Source organism: Felis catus, chromosome B3 (genome assembly GCF_018350175.1).
Source record: "Felis catus isolate Fca126 chromosome B3, F.catus_Fca126_mat1.0, whole genome shotgun sequence".
In the NCBI taxonomy this organism is placed as follows: Eukaryota; Metazoa; Chordata; class Mammalia; order Carnivora; family Felidae; genus Felis; species Felis catus.
In genome coordinates, this window is record NC_058373.1 from 50882074 (window position 1) to 50891898 (window position 9825).

Consider the following 9825-nt stretch of genomic DNA (forward strand, 5'->3'; position numbering starts at 1 on the left):
GTTTTGGAAGGCACAGGAAATTAATACAGCTCAAAACCTTTAAGGTTTGTGTCTGCCTGATCTGAGTCCCTCTTTGGGGCCTCCAGAAGCCATGGACCTTGTGACCAGCAACTAGGGGCCTTTGGAAGCTCAGACTCCCTGTTATGAAGACAGGTGATCAAAGTTTCATTTGTCGTTTTTGACCACTGGCCTTAGAAATAGTTAGAAAGTGATGGGAAATTCAGAGTAATGTGATTTGTCATCCAGAGAGCAACTAGATGAGAGGGCACCAATTATTGGCTTGCTCAGCAGAGGGAAATGAAAAATAATTGTTGGAAGTAACACAAAAAGCTCCCAGAAACAGAGGGTCTATCATTTGTGAGACACCAGCCTCTGAGAAAGCTTCTGGTGTGAAACTGCCTCTCTGAATATTATTAGAAAGGTCTGTGTGCTTCAATGGTTGAAATATGGCAAAAATTAAGTTACATGGATTTTGTGTGGCTGTTCTGTTGATTTATATTCAAAATTATCTAAATAGCTTATGAGTGGTTAGATGGTTCTCTCTAAGCCTCAGTTTCCCCATCTATAAAATGAAGACAACAATAATTCCTATTTCACAAGTTTTTGACAGCAATAAACATAGTTTTTATAAATAGTTAGCATAGTAATAAGAACACAGTATTCAATAAGCACAGCCATCATTATTATTACCTTTCCTACTGTTGCTGCTCTCTATATCGAAAGGCAGTGAAACAAAAGAACAAAGTGGTCAAAGCTCAGGCTGTGGAACCAGAAAGGCATGGGTTTGAATGCTGGCTCCAGCACATATAAGGAGTGTGATACTGAAAAATACTCACAAAGCCTCAATTTCCTCATCTATAAAATGGGGATAACAACAGTTATCCACTCAAATCATAGAATTGTTAAGAATTAAAGTATCAGATATAAAGCATTTAACACAATGCCTGGCAAGTGGCCATTCGTGCTCCATCTTGTTCACTTTTAGGGGTTAAATTTTACTTATTCATTCATTGATTTGACAAATATTTTAAGGTCTATTAATGCTTTATGTCACACAAGTTCTAGGGGTTTAGCAGTGAAGACAGTAGTCATATTATCTGCTCTCAGGGAGCTTACCTTCAAGTGGGAGAGCAATTAGCTAATCATGAAATAGATGGAGATGACTGTATGTGTCAGAAACCCATTAGAGATGGCTGGCATTTTTAGAAAAATTAATTGACAGGCTTGCTGGAAGTAGCAGCATATGTAACTCAATGAACCTAATGTTGGTAGAACCATTTTTATCTCTTCTGCCTCCCAAAAGGAAAGAAACCATAGATCACTCTAAACTCTAGTGGCAGGAAACATTAGACACCTGTGCACTCTGGTCCTTTCCTGTCTCTCACCTCTTTAACCAGGGTCTAAACACATGAATCGCTTGATGGCAAGTAGATTTTCTTTGGTTGAAAACCAGTGAAGAGCCAAGCTACAATCTTTCCATCTAGGTTATGAGACACAGGGGACAGGGCACAGAATCTTAACGGCACACCCCAGTTTTGGAAGAGGACAAAACAAAAGCAAACTTGGAAATAAGGGCTGGGCCAAGTTTAACTAGGTGTTCTGGAGGTAAGATGGATCCAAGCCACACAAATAGGTTTCCTGCAAGTGACTATTTAAATATAATTGGGGTCTGTATAATGTGATTAGTGTTACAAAAGCTGCCAGAGCTTAATAGAGTAGCTAACATGGTGAGAAATCAAGAAAAAGCCTCTGAGGAGGTGATGTTTAAATTGTGATGTGAAGACTGTTATGGGGCCAGACCCATGGAAGCTGAGCAGGCAGCAAGAATAGCATGGATTAAGGTCCAGGGCATGAAGACTGGAGTCATGAAATGATGAGCAAAAGGGAGTGTGATATGGGAGGAGACCAGAGAAATTTGTGAGGGCTGACAATGCAAGGCCAAGGAGGCCAAAGTCATGCATTCTGGTAAATAGCCCTTTAAGACCAGGATTTCTCAGAGACCTATGGAGGGCTGGCTCCTATGCCATTTCACTATGATGAGATGTCAGAATAGGGCTATCAGAAATGTGACAAATTGAAATATTTACATTCCATAAATTAGCACTTCTGTCACCAAAAATGCAATGATATATAAATGTGCTATTTGCAAGATAATGGAAGGATTTGTTTTTAATTGATAAACCTATAATACACTATAGTTTGTGTAGTCTGGAAATGGAACACAGGTTTCAGGATGTATTATCAATGTCTCTGTTCAACTGTATCATGATATCGCTAAAACCTAACTTTAAGAAAAGGTCAGAAAACGTACATTAGAGGGCTTTGGAGACATGGCCCCCTCGTGCAGGCCTTCTACCTCTGTTCCTGGTTCTCTGATGGGGCCTCAGCTTCAGGAATCTGAGAGAACCAGGGTTTTACAGAAAGAGATAACTGTTTCCTAAATACTGAAGACTGCTGTATTCACAGTGGCCAGCTCCTTGCATACTGCAGAGCTCACAATAGATACTCACTAATGCTGATGAAGAACTTTTCACAAATGACTGGCTGTTGGCACAATTCTTTCCCGTACAAAAAAAAAAACAACCCAAACCAAAACAAACAAACAAGAAAACATCCTATAAGACAAGATTGACTCCCCTACGGCAAAAAAAAAAAAAGAGAGAGAGAGAGAGAGAGAGAGAGAGAGAGAGAGAGAGAAAACAATATGAAACTCAGAAACTATCAACAGTTTGGATGCCCCAGACATGTTTTTAAATTAACTCAGTTTTTCTAATGCTGTTTTCTATCCCATTGCTGCTGTAGTTTGAAGCGGAGAATGTGGTGGACTTTAAGCACTAATAAACAACCACAGAATTCCATTTGGCATCTGCTCCCATGAGCCTTGCTAGCCTAGGACCGCAACCCCAGGCTTCTCACCTTACAGGCAGAGGGTAGCTTTGAAAGAACATAATGTTACTCAGAACTGTGTTCTCATTTTCACTGTCTGGGAGAGGAAATGAAAAGACTCCAATGCTCAATCTTGGATAATTTATAAGAATATCTCATCTCTGCTCTGAAACTTATTTATAGAAGTTGAATCTTTATTAACTTGCTGTGTGACCTTGAGCAAGTCAGTTAAACTCTCTGGGACTCCAGAGAGTTTATATAAAGTCTAAATTATATAAAATTTACTTCATGAGACTATTGCTGGGCTTCCATGAAAAAACATTTAGTAAATAAATGATAAATTGCAGGGGCAGGTCCAAACTTTCTGGGAACTGAAGCTACTAATATCATTTCGAGGGCCCTCTTTTAGAAAAGGAATTTAAAATTCTTAGGCACAAGAATTTAGAAGGTGTCTATATGAGTGAGAGTCTCTGAATCTTAAGCTTCATGGCAATTCTCTCTTGGGGAAAACAATAATAAGATTATAATTATTATAAGAATTACTAGCACAAACTCATTGGGATTTCCTGGAAAGTACAGGCAAAAAGGAGATTTTTTTGACCATGCCTGCAGTTGCTCAGAGAAAAGAAACTGCATTTCCTGGGATGGTCTGCATGACCTTTACTGCCTGAAGATCCCTTTTTATTCAAGCTGGCCTCAGACTTTAAGTTCTTTCCTGTGTAGACAAATATTCTCAGAGTGTGATTTCAGTTGAGTCAATCCAGTGCATGCCTCTGGCATATACTTCAAGAAGACATGGTGTTTTTCATTGTGACTGGAGCAAGATCCAGACGGAACCTGGATGGGCAGGGTTCCTGAACTCAAAAACTTGCAGTCTGCCTGAGGAGAAAACCTAGATACACATCAAATAAGTAGAGAATATGATGCTAAGGTATCATGGCAAACTGGAATGGTGCTCATCAAATTCTCACCCTCTTTCTGAATAAGCTTAAACCACTCTTACATTATAAAGTGTGCCCTGAGTACCCAGCCCACAAACTCCCTGCCTCCACCCAACACATGGTACACTTAAGTTCAAGAATACATATTTGGCATCTTCTATAACAACTCTTGCATAATTCTCTTGCTATTTAATTGCATGTGGGGAGTGGGAGTGGTGGGGGTTGTGGTTGTGGTTGTTATGATGATGTTTCCTCAACAAAATGATCAGCATTTTGAGGGCAAGAACCAGGTTATTTACTTTCATATGATCCTGTGGGCTCTGCTCTGTCCTACTAAGTGAGGGAATATGTATCAAATATTGAACTGGACATTCCCACTTAGCTTATCACATGCCATGGGCTGATACTGATAGAAAGAGAAGAGAGGGATGCTGGTAAGAGGTATAGGGGAGGCAATCAGGAAGGTTAAGTTCAATCTTCATAAACTTCATTTCTCAGAGTTAGTGTACTTCCCCCTAGCTCTGCAGTTCAGCATCCCCATTTTTCAGCCTCATGTACCAGTTAGGGCAGAGGCAGCAGGGTGATTTGCCAATATAAGAAGGGAGGTTTTTCAAATAAGGAAGTGACTACAGAAAAGTGGCAGCAGTAGATATTGGAAGAAGATAGTTACTACGCTGTTTTCATCTTCTTTGGAGAAACGGGGATAAGCCAGCGATCAAGAAGTCGTGAGACTTTAGGGGGTCTGGTGAAGGCCAGTGGTGAGACTATGGCTGACGCCTTAAGGGCAAACAGCTGTGAACTCAATACCATGCTGAACAGAAATGAAGGGCCAATTGCGTGGCAACCAGGTGAGGATGGATTTTAGGATGGCAGTGATCCACTAAAAGCAGCCACAGCCACAGCATCCTCAGTGACTGCTGCAGATCGGAGCACAGGTGCCAGAGAGGCTGACTCAGTCATCTTTCCTGCTGGCTCCTGAGAGGACCTCACTCTCCAGGCAGAGCCATGTCCTGCTTATGGATGGGCCTGGCTGCAGGTAGCCTTTGTACCTCCTGATGTCAGTACCAGGAATGTTTTCTCACCTCTCATGGTCACTCTCACACCTCCTGAGATACCTCTTCTGATGCCCAGCCAGTCCATCTCGGTCTCTGCATCCTGCATCGTCAGAGGCCTCGCAGGGAAGCACAGCTCCCATAGCACTTACCTAAGATGACCCTTTGCTCTCATGGAATGGTGCCCTCTTTGACCAATGGAGCAATAGAAAAAAGAAAGGGCCACCAAGCCAGCCAATTAGACCAGCTGGATAATCAACCCTGGCAAAGATGGCATGACTGACAACTCTGTAAGATGAAATCCTTTCCTATCTCGTCCCAAGATTGTCTGTGCCCCTCATATTTACACGTAATACTACACTTATTGGGATTGTTGTCTACATATCTTGATGCTTAGGCACATAATAGGCACTCACCAAATCCTCACTGCCTGAATTGGGAGTAGGGTTCCATTAGCTTTTCCCCAACAGGGGAAAGATACAGGATGGAAACATCCCCTGTTGTGGGAAAGATTCAATTTCTCCGAGGGATGATTTCTTTCTGGGTACAGAAAATCCTGCTGCTGAGACAGAGCCTCCTTTTAGACCCCAGGGCTAACTACCACTTCATGGACTCCACCCCAGAAGGGCAAAACTGTCTTTTAATGAAACCTCATTTGGCATTAGGGAGCCCTGGACATTCCCTTTGCAGTATCTTCCTGTTCTGATTGTCTCTTCCAAAGGGACCACTGGGGACTGCAAGAGAGGACTGTCGACAACTGATAAATGCAGTCTTCAAAGCCACTCATCCATTCTTAATGGACAGCCCGTTAATTTGAGGTCTAGGTCATGAATTTGAATGCTATGCACTGAACACCTCTTCAGCAAGAAAACCTGGTTTTGCCTCAGGGTAAATGGTGATTCATTAATTGTAATTAAATTAGGCTGGTGGCTTAAACTGGATGTGACAAAATGAAAATCCCCATACAAAACCTGAGATGCATATCGCAGGCCTTCTGTCAATAACATCTAGTTTTTGTCTAAGTGGATTTAAAGGGAACAAGATGCCTCTTCTTTAAGAAAAAAAATAAAATAAACTGCCTTGGTTAACTAGGGAAATAAATAACTTCTGAATGTTTCTCTATTTCTTATTCATTCAGGTCCTGGTATAGAAACCTCAAAAGACTAATAATAAGGGCTTGAAGTCTTCCCTGCCCGGCTGGGAACGAGCAACGTCTCAAATTTCACCCTTGTGGGTAGGTCAAGAAGTTGATCTATCTGCTCTTGAGTTATAATCTGGGTTCTATTGGCCCAACAAATACAATTGCCTCTTAAGACTGTGGGTATATGGATAAATCTTTAGATGGAAGTCTGCTGTCCTGAGATCTTATTGGACCTCACTCAGTTGGTAGGTGTCAACTCTGAGACCCTTTGTGCCCGAATTTCCTCATCTGTGAAATGAAAGGGTTAGACAAGGTCTTCCTTTACAGAAAAATAAAGTTCAGCAGAAACCCAACATGAAACAAGTAATGGGAAGCTTCTCTGGTTGAACAAAATGGAGGAGCCTCACCTGCTGACACCCACAGTCTCATCTCCAAGACCAGAAGAGTCTCAAAGGAAGTCAGATGACAGTAGAGCAAAGTCTGAAACTGGCCAAGTGGGTATTGTCTCAAGACCCTCCTAACTCCAAAGCTTGTGAAAAGCATAATTCCCATCATGCTCTTTTACTGACTTAATGTTCTCCTTCTGGGGGAAGTACCTGAGTTTGTTCACAGTGAATGAAGTATGGGTGTGATTCTCTGCCTACCAAGGATGTAATACTAACTTTCATACAGAATAGTTATATTAATGAGATACTAGAACTTTGTCACAGGTCACTCAACCAACTTGAAAATGTTGTTTGATCTATGTCAGGCAATAGAACAGAAATCATACCAGACCTTTAAAGAATGTCTCCAGTCTAGGAGTCACAAACCCAAATGATTTTGGGGATCAGGCATAAAATATAAATGAGTGAAAAGGGCCAGTTGGGAACTGCAGCAAATGAACAGTGCTTGCATCATCCTGGGAAACAGGTGCTACTCTCCTCCAGCTAATTGTGGCCACAGCCACAGGAAGTGTGGGATCAGCATGATAAAGCCTTCTGTCATGAAAAGCTGTATATTCAGATTATCAAATTTTAAATAAAAAGCAAAGAAAAGTGTATAAGTCAGAGTCTGACCACAGAAGCAAAACCATTCTCAATAGTGAAAAACGTGGGATTTTTAACAGGGATTAGATCTTACACAACTCTGAGAAGTGGTGAAGAAGTCTCTGCAAGGGTGTTGCACCTGGCATTGGGCTGAATTTACTACTGGTCAGCTGTGATAGCAGCTGGGGAGAAAAAAAATGGACGTGAAATAAGAGAGAGCAAGGGCAGACTGGAACTCATGTCTGGCTTTTAATGACTAATCTTGATGAGGTGGGTGACCTGCAGAAGGTGGCACCTTCAGCCCTGGGACCAAACCCATACCTGACCCAGGAAGGTGAAGAAGGAGGTCTGCCAGGAGGGAGGGAGGCCTGGGTGCGGGCCAGCAGATCTGCAACAAGGTGCAGGAGCTGTCTGGCTCCCTGCAGCCACTTTTGGTGCTTGAAGAAAGGCTGCTGCTTAAACTCACCTTCCAAATCTTATGTAAATATCTCTTGTTACCAGCCCTAATCCAAAGTCCTACAGGACAGAGAATTCTGGGAAACAGCTCCAGCTTAGCAAAGTTGACAAAATACAAAACCACTTTGTCAACGTGTCCATACATATTTCCTTAACCACACATAACTTCCAAATAAAGACAATAGCAAAATCTTATTTACAACTAACTTGATGCAACTATTCTTCCTGCAATCAAAACACACTAACTCTCTATACAAAGGGAAAACAAAGTCATTCTACTCATAGTTTGGCTGATGTTCTTTCCTCTTCTGAATCACATTCCCCTTTTGATAGCCTGACATTTATATTGAACTATAAGGTTAACTATTGTTAACACATTTTTTCTATTCTCATTGCATTATAATTGACGTATAACATTGTTCTAGTTTTAGGTTTACAACATAGTGATTTAGTATATGTAAATATTGTGAAATGATCATCACAATTAGTTTGGTTAACATCCATCACTGCACATAGTCTCAATGTTTTTTTTTTTTTTCTTATAATGAGATGAACACATCTTACATTTGAGAAATGGGAAAGAGAAAGACAGAATTGGCTAATATATATGCAAATACATTGAGACCAAAATATGGAAGAAATGTTCATAACCATTATAGTCTTTGTTTCTGTAACTCGTCACATGGTTACACTTAGTATTTAGAACTCCGTTATCCCACTACCCTTTTCGTGTTTTATTATCTTTGATAAGCACCTTGGCTAGAGGTGTTCCTAGTCTGGTGGGGTGACATAATTTTTCATGCCTGAAGAGTCTGGGTCCTGCCTCTAGTGAGCTGTCACTGTTTTCCATTGACTTTTGTCACAGAGAAGTCCAGGAGGGGGATTTACAGTATACATTTTTGGCAGTGCTGCAAGCTCCTTCCTCTAGGGGATTCAAATGCTACTTCATTCCAGGGACTCCAGGTCTGCACTCTGGTTCAGGTACAGGGTGTGGTGGGGTTGAAACTTTCCTGCTATGGTGATTTCACCCAACTTTCAGTTACCAGGCTCAGGATGTTTCCTCTTACACAAATTAAGTAGACTGCTCATCCAATTCAGCACTAGAGACACCATAATCAATTAGCCAAAGTCAAAGACATCCTGTGTTCTACATTTACAAACAATGTAATGATGAAAATCCTTATGTATGCATCTTTCATACTTGCATACTTGTGCAAGTATAGGAAACATTTATAGACAGAAAGGCATAGAACATTTTTGTTCAGGCCCTCCTGGTTTTATCATACAATGCTTAGCCATTTGTTCATCTATCTCAAAGTTCATTCTTCTAGGTTGACGGTAATAATTTAAAAAGTAATAATAATCATTGCTATTTTTAACATTTACTGTTGGCTAACTAAGCTTTTTCTCCCTGGAATCTCATTTACTCCTTAAAACTAGGCAAGTGTTATTATTCCCAGTTTACAGATGAGGAAATGCTCACAATTCCAAGAGCACACACAGGTATAAGATCTGTGATAAAAAGGATGCAAGAGACTTGAGCCAGATCTCACAGTCAATAATTGACATAATCAAAGTTCAAGCTTTCTTTTTCCAAAAACCACTTTTTCTCTATATTGTGGCCCAGAGAAAAGATAATGCACATATCTGTTTTAATAATTTTAGAAGTTAGTTTTATGCCTTGTCATGGGCACAAACCAGATACCAGAGGAACAATGGGAATTTTGAAAGCATGTGGACCAGACAGTTCAGATAAATGGTTGCACGAGTAGTTAAAGATGTTCAGAAACTGGGAGGTCTCTGGGAATAAGGGGAACATAACATGGTGGAAGAGAAAAACTGCAGCTGATCACTACTGGTGTAATTTTAGCACATCAGTAAACCTTCATTGCCTCATCTGTAAAATGGGGAAAACAATAAAATATATTTCACAAGAATGTTGAACAGAGTCAACAATATGTGCAAGGGCCTAGTAGTTATTGCCGTAGTTCACAAGCAAACCAAATAACCCAACCTCAAATTAGCAGTAATTACAGAGGCCATACGTGTATCTCCCAGATTGGCGAGGGTATTCCTTATTTAATACTCTTGACACAGGATCCCATTTAACATTTCCATGCTCTGAAAAGTAGTCTGAATTGAACAATAAGTTATATGAAAACCAAAGGATCAGTGTTGGAGCAAGCCAGCCATTCAGTGTTGGAGCAAGCCAGCCATTCAGCAGGTGAAGTAGCCTGCTAGCACAGTTTCTACTCTTGGTTACTCCTCTTCTCCTTGGAGAGAACTAAATCTAAGTGAGCCCAACCAAGGATATGGATTTC

At 40.8% G+C, this 9825-nt stretch overlaps 1 long non-coding RNA gene across 1 annotated transcript in view; it reads left to right on the top strand.

The window, feature by feature from the left end:
• LOC111560983 overlaps positions 1-7675 on the top strand; it is a 64960-nt gene extending 57285 nt beyond the window's left edge. The window contains exon 6 of the long non-coding RNA XR_006599221.1: positions 6018-7675. This is a non-coding gene — a long non-coding RNA (uncharacterized LOC111560983). The remainder of the gene's footprint in view (positions 1-6017) is intronic.
• Positions 7676-9825: the final 2150 nt, after the last annotated feature.